Source organism: Eptatretus burgeri, chromosome 2 (genome assembly GCF_056783735.1).
Source record: "Eptatretus burgeri isolate ZD-2024b chromosome 2, Ebu_testis_v1, whole genome shotgun sequence".
NCBI lineage: Eukaryota > Metazoa > Chordata > Myxini > Myxiniformes > Myxinidae > Eptatretus > Eptatretus burgeri.
This window is the reverse complement of record NC_140962.1, coordinates 69011259-69032349: the sequence shown is the minus strand read 5'-3', so window position 1 is coordinate 69032349 and position 21091 is coordinate 69011259. Positions and strand designations below refer to the sequence as shown.

Here is a 21091-nt window from a genome sequence, read left to right as displayed (position 1 = left end):
ATAATCTTCAAGGCCTAAGCTAATAATCTTTCCACGGAGTCAAGCAAAGCAAGATGTAAGGCAGGGTCGCCAGCCTAGAGGGGAGAGCAGTACTCCATTAAGCTGTGGATGAAGGCCTTGTCAGTGGATGTTAGTTCAGGTGTCCCAAGAAAGGCACACCTGGAACTTTCCTGGAACTTTCGTCGAACTACCAGTTTCCTTCTGCATTTCCCAATCCAAATTCACCAACAACTTCACGATTTTTCTTCAACCTTTCCTTCACCGAATCTTATGTAATCTTTATCAAAAAAACAGAAAAAAGAACAAAAAACACAGTCTCTTAAAATGTTTCAACTTCCTCTTTCACACGTGTGGTTCTCGGTATTGTATAATAACTTCTTCTTGTTGTTGTTGTTGTTCTTCTTCTTGTTCTTATTCTTCTTGTTCTTCTGCTTGTTCTTGTTCTTGTTGTTCTTCTTCTTCTTCTGATTGTTCTTGTTCTTCTTCTTGTTCTCCTTCTTGTTTTTCTTGTTCTTCTTCTTGTTGTTCTTCTTGTTCTTCTTCTTTCCTTCATTCCATGTTTAAACAAAGTCCAACTGCAACAACGTTTCTTTCCTCCATTCTCATAATTCTCCTTCATTGCGTCCCTCACGTAATGTCTTTAAACGCATCTCTGACTAAAAAAAATTAAATCCCAATTTGCAATGTATGTTCGTGTTCCATCAATCGTCCTTTATTTCCAACTTCAGTGCCGATTCACCACACCTCCTTGAATCGAACTCCTCCTAACCCCTCACCTGTTAATCCCCTCTCCTTACACCTCCCATCTTGCCCCTCATCCTACCTCCGCTCTCGGCACCTCTTCACCGTCTTCTGTTTCAGTATCAGCTCCTCCTCTGTTTTCCCAAAGTATGTGGTGTTCTAACCTCTGTGGGCTCCATTATAACTGAACAGATATCTCACTCTCTCAACCAGTACACTCATCACCACAAACATGTTCCTTCCTTCCTCTCAGCACACCTCTCCTCTTCCCAATCCCTCAAATCCTGTACCTCCCCCTGCCCACTCGCTTCTTCATCATACCTCGACCAAGTCTCATTCTAACCCCTCTCCCATCGCCCTCCTGCCCCTTGGCAGTGCCTGCTCTTATCGTTTCGCCTCCCTCTCAACCCTCCCATGCAAAGCAATCTTCGCACTCTTCCCCCTCCAAGTTTCCCTCACCTTTCTCAAAAACTCCCCCCCCTCCTCACCCTTCTACCTCAACTCTCCCCTTTCTCCCTCCCATCGCTCCCCTCCTCACCCTTCTCCCTCCCACCCCCCCCCCGCCATCACATCCACAAAGGTGTCTCCTTCCCTCACCCTCTCTTTTCCACCTCATACAATCTTCAACCACCCTCTGCCCCTCTCTTATTACTCCCCACAGTACCTCAACCAATCATCACAGAGCCTTACCTCCTCCCAGTGCCATATATAGAGTCTGGCCAACGATTCAGTCTTGTCTCGATCATGCTGCGCTCTGATTGGTCAATACCCGGTCACGTGCGTTGCTGACGCCATGTTGCAGCCCAACTCAGCGCGAGTGAATGTTGGAGCGAAATTCGAATTGTTTTTTTGTCTTTTCACGTTTTCTCTTCAGATTTTGACTTTTTTTGATGACACAATGCTGTGCTGTGCGTCCTGGGCAAGGCGTGAAAACGCACCGCCTCCCCAGGGACCCGGAAAGACGTCGCCGTTGGGCCGTAAATGTGAAAAGGGAGAACCGGCCTCCACACGATAATGCCTCCCTTTGTGTGGTAAGTAGTGAACACCAGATTTGTAATATATCCGATCCGATAGACACCACGAGCCGTAAGTAACTTTCTTACATTGGTTTTACCCATATTAGGTTAGGAAATAGTGTTTGCAGTTTTCCCGTAAAATTCAATCCCTTCAACTGACGATGGTCGTCAAGTGGAAAGAAATGCACTGACAACGTCGCTGGATGACTGCTGCCACTCACTATTTTTCATTTCTAATCTTTATCTGATGTACATTTCCCCGGAATTCCCGGCGTAAGTTTCTCTGGAAATCGTTCCCACATTTTGACCGGGAATCTCAGGAATTTCCCGTCCCAGGGTTCTCGACTGCAAGTCGTATTTGGAAACTTTCATCGACTTCGAACTGATTGTCAACACGTACTTCAATTTTCCGGTTTTTTTTTGTTTTTTCAGAAGCATTTCGACGACAGTCAGTATGAAAACTGGAGGGTTGATGGTTCAAGACCACTCAAGCACAATGCCGTCCCGACTGTCTTCCCGCATATTGTGCCCGTCACGAAAAGGAAGCCGAGGAAACGACCCCATGACGAGACGACACCACAGAAGGAGCCCGTCCCAGATCACACATACGCAAAACAAGACATGCCTGTGAATGACGGCGACAACCAAGATGTCCAACTCGTTACCTTGCCTCCGATGCCCCTGTAACGCCGGCTGAAACCGACCAGGGTCCTGACTACGACACCAAGATCGCAGCAGTGGAGGCGAAAGTGGTCTCTCTCGTGGCGGTTATATGAGGCACAGTGGGACAAACGCAAACAAGCTAGGGAGCTCGTCACTCTAAAGGCGAATGTCCAGAAAGTTTTAAACCTCGATCAGATCAACAAGCCGTCTCGTCTCAGCACAAGGGGTACTCGGTGGTCAGCAGAAACCTACAAGAAGCCTCTGCAACTCCGCTTTGCATGTGGCAGCACCGACTATGAAGTCCTGTTGTCGCAACACCAGCCGCTGCCATCGCTTCGTTCGTTACGACGGAAGATGGAGGTTATTGCGATGGAACCTGGTATTCTTTATAAAGTGTTCGACTTCCTCCAGCTGAAGGTTGCTACCATGAAGGAACCGGAGCGTGAGTGCTGCCTCACGCTGGATGAAATGACAATTGAAGTGGGATTGCAGTTCGACAGATCATCCAGTAGTTTGCGCGGAAATGTAACTTTGCCAGGACATGGTGGCACTGCAACTCATGCCCTCGTATTCATGCTGGCTGGCATCACCTCCAGATGGAAGCAAACAATTGCCCATCATTTTACGGGAAATTTGGTGAACGGAGCCTACTTCCAGCCACTTGTGACTGAAATCGTACAGCAGGCTCATGTCTTTGGGCTCCACGTCAACGCAGTCACATGTGACATGGGTAGTGCCAATCGAGCAATGTTCAAGAACTTCGGACTGGTTAGTTCGAAGCACGCAGTGACAGTCAATCGAATTCTCCACCCATGCACTGACGGGCAGGTTCCTACACTTCATGTACGACGTACCGCACTGATCAAGAATGTCAAGGTGGGTCTGGTGAATGGGAACGAATTCAAGCTCGGTGCTGATATTGTCTCCAGGCATGATCTGCCTTCAAATGTCGTCAGCCTGGGGGCAATCAAGGAACTGGTGACATTTCAGGTCAATGACGATCTGAAACTGACGCCCCATCTTGGCATGGAAATGGTGTCGAACACCGCCCATTTCGACAAAATGAAAGTGGGAAAGGCATTGAAATTTTTTTAGTAAGTCGGTCAGTGCTGGGCTGCACTACCTGGTGGAAAACGAAGGTTTTGACAACGACTGCCTGGTTTTTGGACTTTATGAACACCAGGTTCGACCTGATGTCCAGCCGTCACCCCACCCAGTAAAGCGAATACGTGTGCTTACGAGAAGGCGATCCGGCACCTTGAAGAGACGCTGGTGGGATTCGGAGGGATAGAATGTGGCAAATCGTGCAAGCCATGGCAATCCGGCGTCATATTATCAGCCTCGTCTGTGCTCGACATTCAGAGAGAACTGCTGGCCAGGGGACACCACTTTGTGCTCACATCCAGACTCATGCAGGATTGCCTCGAGAACCTGTTTGGGTGCGTCCGATTCAAGAATCCTGTCCCAAACGCGCTGGAATTCCGACAGGCTCATAACAGTGACGTAATTTCTGAAGTGTCCCGCGTCCGGTAATTATGTCGAAGGTGACCTGTCATTTTTAGCGGATTTCCTCGACACTCCGAAAGAGAAACCGGTAACACCAGATGAATGTGACGAGGACACATTCAGCTATTTGATTGGAGAGCTGCCTCCTGATCTTCTCAGCAAAGCCCAACAGAGTAGCTTGTATTACCTGGCTGGCTACTGTATCTCCTCCGTCTCCAAATCCTGGACACATTGCACCACTTGCCTGGAAGCTGCGGAGGACCGCCGAAAGTCTCTTTCGCAGTGCAGTCGTGAGGCGATAACAAGACTGAAGGAGTACAAAGAAGGCGCTTTGACTCATTGCAGTGACGAGGCTTTCAAGCTGTTCAGAGAAGGAGAGAAGCAGTTCAGGATGATGCAGGACCAGTGAAATGGGCATAACCTGGTTGAAAAAACTTGTCCGTCATCTGTCAGCTTTCTCAGTTGATATTCCCGACTGCCACGCTCTGAAAATGAAGCTACTGACTAAGTTTTTCACTGTGCGTCTGTACATCTATTCCAAAGCGCAAAATTCGATCCATGTCAGCCAGGCAAACGTTGGTACTGCCAGTCAACTCAGCAGCAAGAGCCCGCGAGAGCGTGTTCAAAAAATTAAGTAGAACTGAGCTTGGTGTCAGTTGTTCGTATTAACCCCTTCAGGACGGGAGGCGGCCATAACCGCCTGGCGGTTATAGCCGCCTCCCGTCCTGAAGGGGTCAAGTCATATGGAGAAGAACCAATGATGGTTTTGACTTTTAACCCCTTATGGACGGGTGATTGCTATGAGCGCTATTGCTGTAGCGGTTTTAGCAGTTTACCGTCCTGGTCATCTATAGCCGTCTACCGTACTTTTTCGTTTTGCCGTTTTATGAATCTTGTACTCTGTAATTCTGGGTCATGTTTCTTTTAATTCATCCTGAGGAGCTCTCCGAACCATGGTTGGCTTTGCTGAACTGGTCAATTTTGCGCTAGATTTCTAGCCTCTGTGGTTCGTGCGATACATAGGTTTCCATAGATTCAGGCAAGAAATCTTGTACAGTCAAGAAATAGATTAGTCCGTCCTCAGTATGCGACTTGCGGTATTATGCCACCTCAGTTATTTTTGGGTGGGTTTATCAGCATCCAGAATACACCATCTTGTAGAGCGACTTATTTTCAAGCAAAGCTCAAAATTTGAAGTCGAAACTCCCATTACTTTTTTGTGTAAGAAGGAAAATGCCCATTCATATCGCACCGCGCATCTGCTCCTGCATAGCCAGAATCACGCTGGCTGGGATGCAATATGGCGCCTGCCGAGCCAGGTGGCCAGACTCTCTTTATATAAGGCACTGCCTCCTAATTCGGCCATCTCCCCAAGCTCTTCTGCAATACCCCACACTCTTTCAATAAACCTCCTTACCACCCCCCCTCCTCCCTTGTCCTACCTTCCCCCTTCCCTGCACCAAAAACCTCCCCTCCCTCTTCCTTAACAGTGTGGACCTAAAACATCTGGGATCTTCACTCAAACCTGACAGATCTTTCCATACATGTTATTAGAGAACCTGGCTGTTATGAGAGAACCACCTCAGTGCCGTCAAGTCTGGCATCTCACTCAGGCCGACTGGCAGGGACTTCAAGCAGCCATCAAACTTCGAGACTGGTCTCCCATCTCTACGTCCTCCGACATCAACTCATCCTCGGAATTCTTTCAGAGAAACTTGCTCTCCCTCATGCACAGATTTTATCTCATCTCGTCTTCAATTCTCCTACCCATGATACATTAAAGCTTGTGGCGAGGCAGTTTGCCTGAAACAACTTGGTTTCGCCTAATGGAAGGCGAATGCAACTGAAGGCAATCTCGGTTCCTTCCACAAAGCTCGTAAGAAGTGTCTGTCTAGCCTCAGGAGAGCCAGAAAACAACATTTTTCTAATTTCAAGTCTAAACTCTCAAACCTGTCTCCCTCCTCCAAATCCTGGTGGTATCTAGTTGAGTCTGTTTCTGGTGTATGTTCCCCCTCCATCCCTTCCCTTACCTCAAATGGCTGCACTGCTGACACCGCACATGAAAAGGCTGAATGCCTGAACTCTGTATTTGTTTCTAAATGTTGTGTCCCAAACCCATTGCTTTCTGTACCCACCTTACCCAGTCGCACCCAGCTGTCCCTGGACTCTGTGTCCATTTCTCCTGACAAAGTGGAGAGCTAGCTGTCAAACATCGATTCAGATTCTGCAACCGGTCAAGACAGCATCAGCCCACGTGTCCTAAAAACCTGCTCTGCTGTGCTTGCTCACCCTCTCTCCATTCTATTCTCCCTCTCATTTGCTCAAGGTCATCTGCAGTCTGCTTGGAAATCAGCAAACATTACCGCTCTGCATGAAAAAGGTGCAAAAACAGATCCCTGCAACTACAGAACAATCAACCTTCTACCAATCATCAGCAAGGTTATGGAATCCATCATCGCTTCAGACATTCAATCCTTTCTCTTCTCCAATGGCCTGATTTCCGATCATCGATTTGGATTCAGAACAGGTCACTCTACCTGGATATGCTGCTTCTGCTCTCCCAACAATGGATGGAGATCCTCAACGCCAGACATTAAATCAGAGATATCTCCCGAGACATATTGGGTGCCTTTGATATGGTTTGGCACCCTGCCATGCTCACCAAACTCTTCCTGTGGTATCAAAGTACATCTCCACTCATGGCTTGCAGACTTCCTCTCCTGTTGCAGCCAACGTGTGGCCCGAAATGGAGGTCTCTCATCCCCTCTTCCTGTCCAGGCTGGAGTTCCTCAAGGCAGCGTTCTGGGCCCTGTTCTTTTTCTGGTTTTCATCAATGATCTCTCCGACTCTCTGGAAAATCCTCTATATCTCTTTGCTGATGTCTACAACCTCTGCTGTACCATCTGTCATCACTCAGATTGGCAAGCAGCAACCTCTTCGCTCTCTGCAGATCTGGATAAAATCACAAGCCGGTCCAACACGTGGAACATGTCTTTCAATCCTGATAAATCTCACACTCACTATGTCTCTCCGAAAGGACCATCTGGAAACCCCCCCTTTTCTACTTTCTCAACAATCCTCTTGAAGAAGTCCTTTCATTCAAGCTTCTGTGTCTCACTATCTGCCATGATCTGTCCTGGGAAAGCCACATTTCCAAGCTGGCCTCCAAAGGCAGTCGCCGACTGGACATCGTCCGTCATGCAAAGTCCTTCCTTTGCACACCAGAGCTCCTGATCACATACAAAGCTTTTGTCCACAGCCTGATGAAATACTGCTCTCCCATATAGGCTGGTAATCCTGCCTCTCACCTTTCTCGGCTTTACATTGTGGAAATCAAGGCATTTAGGATAATTCGTATCACCACGATGAGGCTGAGTCTTTGGGTCTCTCACTCTCTCACCTCAGGCAGGTCGGTGGTTTTTCTGTCTTCTACTGTCTCCTCTCTGGCCTCGCCCCCCCTTGCTCTGTCTGAAATATGTACCCCCCCTCCCCATGTTTCCGCAGGGCGCTCAAGATCTGCCAGCAACCCACTTCTAGTGAAACTACCAAAATCAAGAATCACTGCTCACTTTCACTCTTTCATTCCTCTGTTTTCCCACCTTTGGAACAAACTCCCACACTCTCTTCAATCCTTCTCCTCCTTCCATGTCTTCAAAACAGCTGTTCACCACCACCTCTTATCTTCCCCCATCCAAAACCATGATCTTGTCTACCCCTGCTCATCCACCCCAAACCCACCTCCTTCAAATTCCCTGCTTTCCTTCCTGAAAGTCTCTGTAGTGTCTATCTTGTTTATCCTGTGTTCCCCACCCCATCCCTCTCCCTTCCACAGATCTCTTGTCTCTGTTCTCCACTGTTTTTTTTTTTCCTTCCCTCTCCTGCACTTCTTGTCTCCTGCTTTTCTTGTTGTGTGTTAGCTCTCATATGAGCCTTGACAGTGTATACAATTTTTTTTAGGACTTTGTATGATGATCTGTGGTTGGGTTTGGAGACCAATTTTGAAATGTGGTTTGCCCAAGAGAGATCATGGCTGATATTGGTGAGACCCATAGCCTGGTGGTGGCTTGGGATCCTGGGGTCCTGAGTTCAAGCCCTGTTGGGCGCTGAATTTAAATACACCAGGAGGTTGACTCAGCCTGTCATCCCTCCGAGGTTGGCAAAATGAGTACCAGTGTACTGGTAAGGGGGACACTGCATCAGCGGCATAGCCGCATCCCAACCAATGATGCAACCAGCAGCCACAGGCTGCACTCGATAGAGAGAGGTGAGACCCAGGAGTTTGAATGACTGAACTTGCTCAAGAGGATTTCTAAGAAAGTGGAGAGATTGGAAGGAGGGGGTGGGGGAGTCGGAGAGGGTTTGCCCAACGGGCCTTTCAGAGAGAGAGATAGTGAGAGTGTGAGATGTGTCAGGATTGAATGACATATTCCAAGTGTTTGACCAGCTTATGTTTTTTTTTTTTTTTCAAGGTCTGAAGAGAGGGAAGAGTCTGCATCAGAATATGGGAATGGATGGAGGGGGAAGAATGGGATGGAGAACGAGAGAGATCTCTCAGTTTACTGACCTGTCTGATTCAATGGCCATCCAGATCAGCAGATTGGAATCGATCATCATCAAGGTTTCAATCACAGAGCCTTTCTAAATGTTGGGTCCACAACATTTATTGTTTCTGATGGACATCCAATCCGATGGAGGGAAGGAAAGAGGATGAGAGAAAAAGTGTGTGTGTGTGTGTGTGTGTGTGTGTGTGTGTGTGTGTGTGTGTGTGTGTGTGTGTGTGTGTGTGCGTGTGTGTGTGTGTGTGTGTGTGTGTTGCGTTGCAGAAGACTTCTATAAATAAGCAAGTTATTCAGCTTGAATTATAAGTGTTGTCTTCATAATGCCAACTGGAGAACTTGGCTTGTTATTTCAGACACCTCTTTGTGAAGACGATTAATATGTAAACATCTGTGGACTTGTATTCCTCAAAGGAGAAGAGCCAAAGTATAGTCCCCCACTAAATGATTCAACCTGAATGAATGATCAGCTGCAAAATCTGATCCCAACTTTCCTCACAAACATCTTGGATACTCCACTGACATCATCCGTTTCTTCAAAGATTCCTTTCTCACATCACTTGAGAAGATGCGACAAAGGCAATTGCAGGGATGACATAATCAAAAATCAGCTTATGATGTTGCAAATTGTTCCAAAAGGTACCGATTGTATTTTATTTCAGATGTTCAAAAAGTTTTGATCAAACAACTGCAACCACAAGACACCTGGTGCTGTCACCATCAAACTGTTGGATGGTTTTCTTTAACAGTTTAGATGTCACAGCAACAAAGGCCTTGCGGTTACAATAAGTGGCTGCAGAAACGTTCTCTTCAGAGGAGGCCAAATATATATATATATATATATATATATATATATATATATATATATATATATATATATATATATATATATATATATATATATATATGTACACTACCGGTCGAATGTTTTAAAACACCCCCATTTTTACAGTTTTTACTGAAATTTTAGCAGTTTAATGTTTCAATGTACTCTGAAATTAAAGCAAAGAACAAATAAACAATTGCAGATAAAAAAAGAAATCATAAAATCATTTTGTTGAACAAAATTTAATCTAAATTTTTGACTAATCAAAGTAGCCTCCTTTTGCAGATATAACAGCCGAACATGCTCGTGGCATTGTTTCCACAATGGAAATCAAATATTGTTCGGAAAGTTCTTCCCAACACTGTTGCAGAAGTTTCCACAAATGTGTTGCACTTGTAGGTTGCTTTGCTTTCACCCTTCTGTCCAGTTCATCCCAAACCAGCTCGATGGGGTTTAAGTCTGGAGACTGTGCTGGCCATTCCATGATTTGAAGCCTACCGTCTTGTTCTTTTCTTCGAAGGTAGTTCTGACATAGCCTGGAGGTATGTCTTGGGTCGTTATCTTGCTGTAGAATGAACCTCTGACTAACTAGGCGTGGACCAGTGGGTATTGCATGGCACTGCATATTGCTGTGGTAGCCCTTTTGGTTCAGGGTGCCAGTCACGCTGTGCAAGTCGCTGACTCTGGATCCAGCAAAAGAGCCCCAGATCATCACGCTTCCTTCTCCATGTTTGACAGTTGGTGTCACACACTGAGGAACCATCCTTTTGCCGACTCGACGGCATACAAAAATCCTGCATGATGAACCGAAGATTTCAAATTTTGATTCGTCCGTCCACAAGACCTTTTTCCAGTTTTCAGTAGTCCACTGGCAGTGCTTCATGGGCCAGGCAAGCCTCTTTTTCTTATTTTGCCATCTTAGCAATGGCTTTCTTACTGCCACTCGACCTGTCAAACCTGCAGCTCGAAGTCTTCTCTTCACAGTTGAAACTGAGACTTCCTTACTTCGACGAGTGTTAAGCTGTGCTTGAAGCTGCTGTCCTGTGAGGCACCAAAAATACAAGCTGTTGACTCTCAGAAACTTGTCTTCTGATTGTGTTGTGGCTTTGGGTCTACCAGACGTCTTCCTGTCAGAGTTTCCTCCAGTTTCCAAGTGCCTTTTGATGGTGTAGGAAACTGTACTCACTAACACCTCGGCTTTCTTTGCAATTTCTCAAAAGGAAAGACCTACACTTTTAAGGGTTATAATGATCTGTTTGTCTTCCTTTGTTGATTGTCTTTTTCTCGCCATTATGATAGCAATATACTACTTCCTGCAGTGCAATATTGTCCAAATAATGCTTCAGAGGGTGCAGCAACACAGTCTGTTCCAACACTGCTTTTATACAGACAGAGGGTTTGTAACTAATCAACAAAAGTTGGGACACCTGTCGGAATTGTTTTCATCAACTTTCAAGGTTTAATTTACTTCCATTGCTGCAGAACAGCTGCAGTTGCTAACCCATTACTTGTTCCCTGAAAAGAGCCTTTTTAACAACTCTGAAATTTACATTATTTTTCAGGTTTTGGTAACCTAAACTTTTTTTTTTCAAATCTCTGGAAGTTTTCCGTTAAGCTTTGTACCATTTCAGGTTATTCACTGGACTTGAACTGCTTAAATTTCAGTAAAAACTGGAAAAATTGGGGTGTTCTCAAACTTCTGACCGGTCGTGTATATATATATATATATATATATATATATATATATATATATATATATATATATATATATATATATATATATATATATATATATATATATATATATATATATATATATATATATATATATATATATATATATATATATACATGTGTGTGTGTTGGAAATATTGTGTGTGTGCACGTGCACCCTCTCCTGGGGTAAAGTGTTGTATTTCGTGTCTTATTGAGAAGATGTTAAAGGAATAATCAAATGAAAGACCAAACACTTCATTGGAGTCAGCAGGAGGAACCTCAATATGATTCGGGTTACACCTGCAACTTCTCTACCCTCACTCATTCAGGCACAGCCAAGTCAGCTTTATAAAATCAATTTGACAGAATTCACTCCTCCATCGACAGATAGATAACGAATGATAACCAAGCTAAAGTCACTGTTTTTTTCACGACAGCCATATAACAAGGTTATTGAATAACTTTTGACAGACAGTAAAGAAAATTCATGTCCATGGAAGCAGCCATATTTGGACATTGCTGAGTGGCCAAATCATGTGCATGGGGGTGGGGGGAATGTTGTGGTGAAGTTGCACATGAGAGTAATATATTGATTAATTTTCCATAGAGGATTGGATATACATACATTGATATTCTGACAACTTGTTATACTCCATCCGCATTCATCACCGGCTGCTTCGAGCACCTGGATCAGTTGCCCTGCTCAGCACATACCTTCCCAATGGATGTGCATGCTGCACTGCTGCTGCGGATCCCAAAGGTGACAAACATGGAAGAGAAAGCATGCCTCGTGAGAAACTTCAAAGGACAGAGTGAAACATGTGGAACAGCCACCACTGCGGTCGAGTGATCAAATTGAAAGCAGTAGAAACAGTCAAAGGAAACGCACATCCATCACTTTCAGGTTTCATATTCATCACCAATATGATGGCTCTTTTGTTGAAAAAAAATGTTTTTGTTTTTTTGTCTTACAGTTTGGTGCACAGTTGGGACAATGAAATTTGAGCTGTGTAATCTCGGTTCGATTCCTTTTGCCAGGCTATAAACTGTTGGAGTGGTGCTTCACTGATAGGGTTGTTGTATCAGTTGCAGTGTGACCACTCATTTTCATAAATGCCAAGGTGAGCCAATGAAAAAAAGCCAAGAATTCACAAGGTTTCGGAAAAGCGATGATAATAGAAAACCTATACGCCAAGAAAACCTATAGAAAACCAAGACGCCAAGGTGAACAACGAATAGCCAAGATCTTGTGAAGAAAGCCGAGTGGTCACACTGCTCAGTTGGTGTGCCGTCTCTTGGGCCGATGTTAAAACTGGTGATCCAGCTGCCTGCAGTAGTTGGTGGATGTTGGTGTCTTTCGCAAAGAGGCCTGTTATTGACTGCATTCTCAACATCTTGCAAATTCCTACACTCGATCCAGTTCCAGTCGAACTGGCCAGCTGGTTTGTAACAGATTTCAGTCAATTTACCTTGCTGCGGCTAACCCGCAACAATATGGGTTTATTGGTAGTAGAGATTGTTGAAAATATACTTTGGTACGTTTATTGTTTTAAAATTATCACATGTTGGCCATCCGAGCAATTACACCCTCTTCTCCAGAGTTCCCCACATATTTTTTACAGTACAATGGGAATCTCTGAACTCGCTCCACTGGATGAGGTGGAACTCAGCCCACCAACGCTTGAATGATGAATGCATTGCCTGTGATGGAAGGATTCCCAATGCTGTAAAAAGTGTGTGAGAAGCCTGCAAACAGAGGATTCATACTTGAGCTTAACACATGCAGCCTCAATAGCTAATCCTTGTTTTGCAGGAAATAGTTCAACTTGTCAACTTGCCGCATGGTTTGCTCAAACTGTCGCTCTAGAATGAGACAGGCATTTGTCTTCATTCCTCAATTTTGTCAATTATGTCCATTTTGAATACAGTACAATAAACGCTTTACCTTAAAGGGGCATGTGTAAGGAAATTGGCCACTTTAAGTGTTGTTTTGCAGATATCACATTAATAACTAGATAATTCATAGAACACCTTACCCCGCACAGTCTTGAGAAACAAGGACGCGTGGGGTGACGAACCCACAAAAAGTTTGAACATACAGTACTCAGAAGGAGTCGACAGTGAGCTATCAATGCAAAGCCAATATGAACTGATTATAGGAGTAAAAATAGGAGCTATACCCATTGGGCGCTCACCTGGGAGAATAATGATACTGAGGAGGAAGTCAATGTGGGACTGAATCAGCAAAATGTACCAATGAACCAATGTTATAGCAAGTACATATTTTGGGGGGTGGGGGCAACCCTCCCGTAGTCTCCCTCTGTAGACCCCATCAGACCCCGATTTTATTTATTTATTTATTTTTTTATTTTTAATGCCATGAACGAACTTTGGTACATGCCAGGTGATGATGGTGGTGGTGAAGTTTCATCAAAAATGTGTGTGTCGTTTCAGAGAAGAAGTTGCAAGTGTTTGTGGACAGATGCACTGACGACGTGCTTTCCCATAAGTTCCCGGGAACTACGTTCCAGGTGAGCTAAAAAGGCAATATAATATATCGTTGATGCCACTTATTGTGGAAAACCCTGCTATACCAGCAAGCTGAGTCATGGCATGTGTGTACAGCGACATCCCCTCGAGCTGATATTGTTGACCAATGATATTAAATGCCAAAACTTTTGACACTTGTATCATCACGTTTTAAGGGTCAATTAATGCATTGGTTCTTGTAGTCACGTCTGTGTAGGGTCTATAGTTTGTTTTGAGGCATTATCGCCCATTGTGCTTCATGTAGTTTTTAGGACTTTTACCATGTATTAAGGACTCGTGTTGGGATAAGTTGTCTCCCATATGGCCTGCAAGAGAGATGGGCCTGGTGTATGTAGATGTATAGATATGAAGAAAGTCCAATACACACGCTCTCTCTGTGTATGGAATAGGCCGAGAACCAAGTCAGGAGTCAAAGCCTGTCAGGAGGAGTCAAACCAAGTCAGGAGTCAATGCAGGCCTTCCCACCTCAAGCTAGGCTCAGGCCGGTAAAAAGGTGTGACTTCTGGCTACCAACGTGGAGAGATGGCGCCGCCTTCACAACCATCAATTTGGCTGTGTTGACACAGGCGCTGACCGTCATTAGGTAACAGCCATTGCAATATTCCTGGGAAGACTTCAAGGGCTGAAACTTGTGAAGGTCCAGGGGTGTTTAATAAAAGCTCTCACCCTGCATAACAAGGTCCTCATGGACTTTGTCACTCATTCGAGCTCGCTCTCCTGCTGTGTCTTCTGGGGTGTGCTGCTCGTCCTCATCACGTCTGCTCTCTTGCCATCCTCCCATGCATGCTGCAAGCTAAAGTTCTTGACTGCCCAGTGCGTTATGGTCCTGAAGCACACTATCCTATGACCTGGTTCCATGTGATTTTGAGTGTTTGCTGATGAGGGTTTTTTTTAGTTTGCAGCCACTTAATTTTTATTGTCTTCCTTTTGTCTTGTTCATGTCCAGGATCTTATGCCATCTGTCCTTGTCAGTCGTCAATATATTTATTTCTCAAAGGCTCCATGTACATTTGAGTTGCTGCCATTTTTGCCATGCTAGTCATTCAGCTTATTGATTGATATCCTTCATTGTACAAAGTCCTTCGTTTGCACAACTGAACTCCTATCCATCTGCAACTTGATGGAGTACTACTCTCCCCTCTGGGATGGCACTCCTGCCTCACACTTTGCTGAGCTTGATGCTGTGGAAACCAAGGCCTTCAAGATTAGTGGAATCTCCCACTTTGAAGCTGAGAATATGGGCCAATCACTTTTCCCTTGCAGACAGGTCGGTGGTCTCTCTGTCTTTCTTGTTCAAGACCTTTCTGGTCTTGCACCTTCTGCTTTTTCCATGCTTTGTCCCTCCTAGGTTTCTGCAGGTATTCTAACAGTCCACCATCAACCCTCTTCTGGTGAAACTACCTAAATCCAGGATCACCATTGACTTCCACTCATTCATTCCTCTTTTTTTTCCCCCACCGGTGGAACCAACTTCCACGTTCTCTTCAATCTCATTGAAATGAAAGCGAGAGAAGAACCTTCAGAGTTTAGGCTTTATTCCATTTGATTGGAGCCGCTTCTACGGGCACACCAGGAAATACAAACGCAGCATGGAGTACAAGCAGTAAGGTACACACGCGCAACTAATCACCGCAAAATAAATCAGTATTATATATCAATCAGTGTTCTCACCATTCAATGAGCACCAAGTGAGCCGGCGACATACAACGGCAATGCCCCAGGGACAAAACCCGCGGCCGAGCCGAACCTCAGCTTTATCTCTTCTGTGCTCGAGCCGGGCATCATGTGATCACACGTCACGACCTTCAATTCACCACATTTTCCCCGCCTTTAAAATGTAACTAGAGGCCCAGCTAACGCACCAGGATTACTTCAGCGCTACAGGAGTATACATTTCAAGCAACGCGAACTATCTAAACTACAGAAGCATACATGCCAAGCAGTGAGGATTATTTTGAGTTGTAGGAGCATGGTAATGAGCATCGATATATGATGTAATGAGCATATAGGAGCATGAGCATCGAGGATGCCGATAATCCCCTTTACAGATTGAGTCGGCGAGGGGGTATTATTCGCCGGCCTCTCCGGGAGTAGATGGCGGTTTCACTTGAGGGAGGCTTCCGATCCTTTTGGTGAGCCTCGACTCGTGCCGGAGATGACTCCCCGATCGCCCCCGGGTGGAACGCGGTAGCTCCGCCGTCTCCCTTCTCGGGTGGAGTCCCTGGGGGAGAAACACCTGGGGAGGGAATGTCAGAGGGAGGTGTGCCAGATGGTGGTGTACCGGCGGGGGGAGTACCTGAGGGAGCCAAATGACGAACCGACACAGTGGTCTCTCTGCCATCCGGGAGCCTGACATGAGCGTATTCTGGATTAGTATCGATGAGCTCGACCCCTTCCACCAGGGGTTCATACTTGCTTTGTCGTACCGGGCGTTTCATGAACACTGTTCCGGGATGGGTTAGCCAGTTGGGCACCGATTGGCCGTCAACATAACGTCGTTGGTGAGTAAACATTCGGTCGTGAGGAGTCGCATTGGTGGACGTGCAGAGCAGAGAGCGTATGGAATTCAGAGCGTCGAGAAGGGTAACCTCCCACCGCTCGGGGCCCAGTCCTCTTGATTTCAACGCCAGAGTTACGGCTTTCCAAATAACTCCATTATAACGTTCCACCTGACCATTACCCTGTGGGTTGTAACCCGTCGTTCGACTAGTCGCTATGCCGTGCTCTAATAAGAACTGTTTTAGCCCGGCCGACATGAAACACGGCCCTCTGTCTGAATGTATGTACGAAGGTTTCCCAAACATAGCGAAGAGGTCAGACAGACATTTCATGACAGTGCCCGAGGTCATATCCGAGCACAGAAACGCGAAAGGGAACCTTGAATACTCATCAACAACAGTGAATATGTATCTGTTGTCTGTCTCGGTCGGCAGGGGCCCTTTGAAGTCAATGTTTAGTCTCTCGAAGGGAGAAGTGGCCTTGATCAGTCTGCCAGGAGCCGCACCATAGAATCTGGGTTTTAGTTCAGCACAAACAGGGCACGAAGCATTCATTTGTTTAATATCTTCAACAGAATAGGGCAGGTTCTGTCTGCGTACGAAATGTGCCATTCTGGTTACCCCCGGGTGGCAAAGAGACACATGGAGGTCTTGCAAAGCCTGACTGATTACCGCCAAGCAGTAGACCCGCGAGAAGGTGTCTGCAGCAGGGTTTTCCCTCCCGGGCCGGTAAACAATGTCGTAACTATAGCAAGCTAGGTCTATCCGCCATCTCATAATTTTTTCATTCTTAATTTTCCCGTTATTTTTCCCATCAAACATGAATGCCACGGATCGTTGGTCCGTAACGAGCGTGAAGTGGTTTCCCAGCAAATAATGTCTCCATTTGCGCAGCGCTTCGACGATGGCGTACGCTTCCTTCTCTATCGCTGAGTATCTCTGCTCGCTTCCAGAGAGAGTTCTCGAGAAGAACGCGACGGGTCTCCCAGACTGATTAAGCATAGCAGCTATGGCGTGATCTGAAGCGTCGGTCTCCACCACAAAGGGCACCGAGCTATCGATCGATAAAACCACGGAATTACTGATATCGTCTTTGAGGTTGTGGAAAGCTGTCACAACAGCGGCATCTGGTGGAAAGTTTTTGCAATGCACTAGGGGATGTATTTTCTCGGAGTATTGCGAAATCCATCTCGCATAGTAAGCAAACATGCCGATCACCCGGCGCATCGTCTGCAGGTCCTGAGGTGGTGGTAGCTCACGGAGCGGGCGCAATCGTTCAGGATCAGGCTTAATTGTGCCGTCGGCTATTGTGTAGCCGAGAAGGTCAATTGACCTTGCCGAGAATACGCATTTCTCATAGTTGAGAGTCAGATTATATTTTCTAGCAATGCTCAAGAATCTGTCCAGATTCATATCATGTTCCCCCTGATCCCTACCGCACACTGTGACATTGTCCACGTAAACAAAAGTGTCTTTGAGGTTTTCATCTGAGATGATGTCGTCCATAACTCGTTGGAAGCAAGCTACCCCATTCGTGACACCGAATGGAATCCTTCTGAACTGGTAGAGGCGCCTCCCTGCCTGGAATGCGGTGTAAGGTTTGTCTTCCTCTCGGAGGGGAATTTGGTGATAGGCGCTTCGCAAGTCGATGGTGCTGAATACCTTATAATTGGCCACGCGTTCGACCATCTCGTCTATGCGCGGCAGGGGGTAGGCATCGAGTTGGGTAAAGCGGTTGACCGTTTGGGAATAATCGACAACCATTCGTTTCTTATGGTTCTGACTGCTGGTTACTAACACCTGTGCGCGCCATGGCGAATCGCTCGGTTCTATAATTCCTTCTTCCAGTAATCGCTTGGTTTCTGAAGTGATGAAATTCATGTCAGCAGTGGTATATCGCCGCGATTTGATCGCTATTGGTTTGCAGACCGGCGACAGGTTAGCGAACAGCTGGGGGGACGTCACCTCCGCGGTGGTCAACGCATTTAAAATTAGACGAGGTTTGCTTCCTCCAAAGGGTATTTCGACGCTCGTGTGCTGCTTGAGGACATTATGACCCAGAATTACGTCTGCGCACAAATCACGAAGCACCAGTACCCTTACATCCCAATGCGTGTACCCTTTTACGTCCAATTCAACATTGCAGTACCCTCGTACGCGGGATTGTAGTGAGGTGGCGGCCATGCATACCATATTGTCTGTCGGGTGGATTATCCATTTCCTGCCCTTCACTAGCGAGCTGTTGACGAAACTTTCAGAGCTACTGGTATCAATCAGTGCCTCAGCCATATGCCCGTTAATTCGTACGTTGATGACAGCCTTGGATAGATTCCCCTGGGAGGCTGCAGTTAATTTATTTTGCGAGTAGAGAGCCGCAGAAGTGGGTTTATTTACATACCCTGGCATAATGCCCTTTCTTGTCGCAATTCATGCATGTGGCATCTCTGGCGGGGCATTTTTGACGAGGGTGCCTTTTGTACCCACAAAAGAAGCATTTACCAACCGGAGCAGTTGCTGAGGAGTTTGACGTGGCCTGGGTATCCGGCTCCTCGGGTGTTTCTCCATCCCCTATGTCTGGCTGTGTCTGTGCCAGTGGGGTTCCTTGGGTTCCCATCGTAGCAGCGTTCATTAGCAGCATCGGTGTCCCAAATGACTCAGATTGCTGCTGAGCCGTATCCATCGCTCGAGCCTGATCGACTACCTTGTCAAGAGTGGGTTGCGCTTTCTCTAGTAAGCGTTGCCGTATGTGGGCTGATCTGAGTCCTTGGATGAATGCCTCCCGTGTCGCTTCCTTTCGGTGTTCCTCGGCGCTTACGGCCCGGAAGCTGCAGTCTTTTCCCAGCTGATTCAGAGCTTGCAGGAACTGATCGATTGTCTCCCCGGCTGCTTGCTTGCGTGTGTTGAGAAGATGTCGTATGTACACCTCGTTCTTGCACTTCACGTAGAGCGCCTGCAGCACGTCGATCGCTGCTTCGTAAGTGTCGCACTCCGAGAAGAGCCTGTACACGCTGGGCGAGACATGATTCATGAGAGCGGCAAATTTGTCAGCTCCCTCTTCGATGATGGTCAGATAGTGTGAGAAGGAACAGAACCAATGCGACCATTTCATTTCTGAGTCAGTCGCGTTTGGGTCTGCGTCGAACCTCTCTGGTTTGCAGATCTTGTCCATCGTTGGTTGAGAGAGCCGAGAAAACCAAATGGAATAAATTGTAATGAAAGCGAGAGAAGAACCTTCAGAGTTTAGGCTTTATTCCATTTGATTGGAGCCGCTTCTATGGGCACACCAGGAAATACAAACGCAGTATGGAGTACAAGCAGTAAGGTACACACGCGCAACTAATCACCGCAAAATAAATCAGTATTATATATCAATCAGTATTCTCACCATTCAATGAGCACCAAGTTAGCCGGCGACATACAATGGCAATGCCCCAGGGACAAAACCCCGCGGCCGAGCCGACCCTCAGCTTTATCTCTTCTGTGCTCGAGCCGGGCATCATGTGATCACACGTCACGACCTTCCATTCACCACACTCATTCTTCCCTCCAGGTCTTCAAGACAGCTATTCACCACTATTTCAGATTGCCGCAACCCAGAACCATGATCCCTCCATATTGGCCTTCAACTCTGCTGTTGGTGTCTCCCTATCCCTCTCCCTCTCCCTCTCTGCTGTTCATTTTGTTCTATGTCCTGATTTATTCTACCTCTTCCACGGGCCTCAACTTTGTATACAACCCCCCCCCCCCCCGGAGAAATAATTTGGGTAATTGCTCAACTCTAATCAGCATGGTTTTAAAGTACAACTAGGATATAGTAGGAGGCAATGTAATTTGATTAGCATCACGTGGAAATTATAGGTGCCTTGGATGAATCTTTGAAATCTTTAGATTCCAGCATGTACGGTTCCGGCACCAATAATTGCTTGGGGTTCTGGATGGGAGCCTTCCACATGACATCATTCACACACATTAACATGAATGCCATTAATTGGCCAATAATAGCTGTTAGAATCGTAATGTGGCCCAGTTTACCATATTTTCACTCGACCAATGGATTGTTGATTGAAGTCACACAATTTGAGAATTGAAATTAAAATAAGTGGAAGTTTCGCAATTTGAGAATTAATAGCAATAAAATAAAAATTGGATTTATTTCATGCAGGGAATAAGGGACCGAAGATGCATGACATTGTAAACAGCCATCGGACCATTCCGGTTGCCCAGTTTGATTCCTGTGGGTCGCATCAAAGCGACCAAAATGGTCAACCGCTTTGAACATCTTCCTGCCAGACTCTGTAGAGTGCGTTACAGTGCAGTTTGCATGACCTGAAAAAGCGCAGCATCATGTGACCAGGTCTATTCTGAGGCCGAACAAACCTACGTCATGTGACATGATTTTCTAATTGGTGTGGAGACCTCGGCCAATGGTCCCCATAATGGATTTTTAATAAACCACCAAATAAAGCAACCACTACAGACAGAATTCACCCCAAGACAAGTGTATTTGAATGAAAAACAAAATGATGGCATGGGGAAAAGAATGTACAGGAAGCAGTCACAACAATCAAAAACAATAAAACAAACCCCTTAACCCACTACCGATCATACGTACCCACGAACGAACGAACAGGAACCTGTATCATTTAAGTCCTTAGGGCCCAATCAATCACACCACAGTAGATGGACTTGTGAAGCTGCCAAGACTGCACACTGCACATGGCAGGACGCAACGAGGATGAAGTGGTGACACGGGCAAGCAATGAACAGTTCCCTGCTACAGACAGGAGGTGGCACGAGGGGGAGAGTGGGCACAGCTTTCTGTATGGGGGTGTGGCTGGAGGCTGTGCAGCAAAAGGATGCGTTCCGGGAGAAACCCCAATGCAGCTCATGTGCAGGCTCCTGCTGTAAACTCCGTGTGCATCGACTCGTCACCCACTCCTGCACGTGCCTATATCGCCTCAGGCATGTACATCAATGATGACAAGCCGTGCCCTCCCCTACAAGATGACAACTACTTCT

General features: G+C 46.2%; 1 long non-coding RNA gene across 1 annotated transcript in view; it reads left to right on the top strand.

The window, feature by feature from the left end:
• The first annotated feature begins 1544 nt into the window (after positions 1 to 1544).
• Positions 1545 to 21091, top strand: part of LOC147032236 (uncharacterized) — a 35353-nt gene continuing 15806 nt past the window's right edge. Inside the window, exons 1-2 of the long non-coding RNA XR_015055095.1 lie at positions 1545 to 1772; positions 13479 to 13555. This is a non-coding gene — a long non-coding RNA (uncharacterized LOC147032236). The remainder of the gene's footprint in view (positions 1773 to 13478; positions 13556 to 21091) is intronic.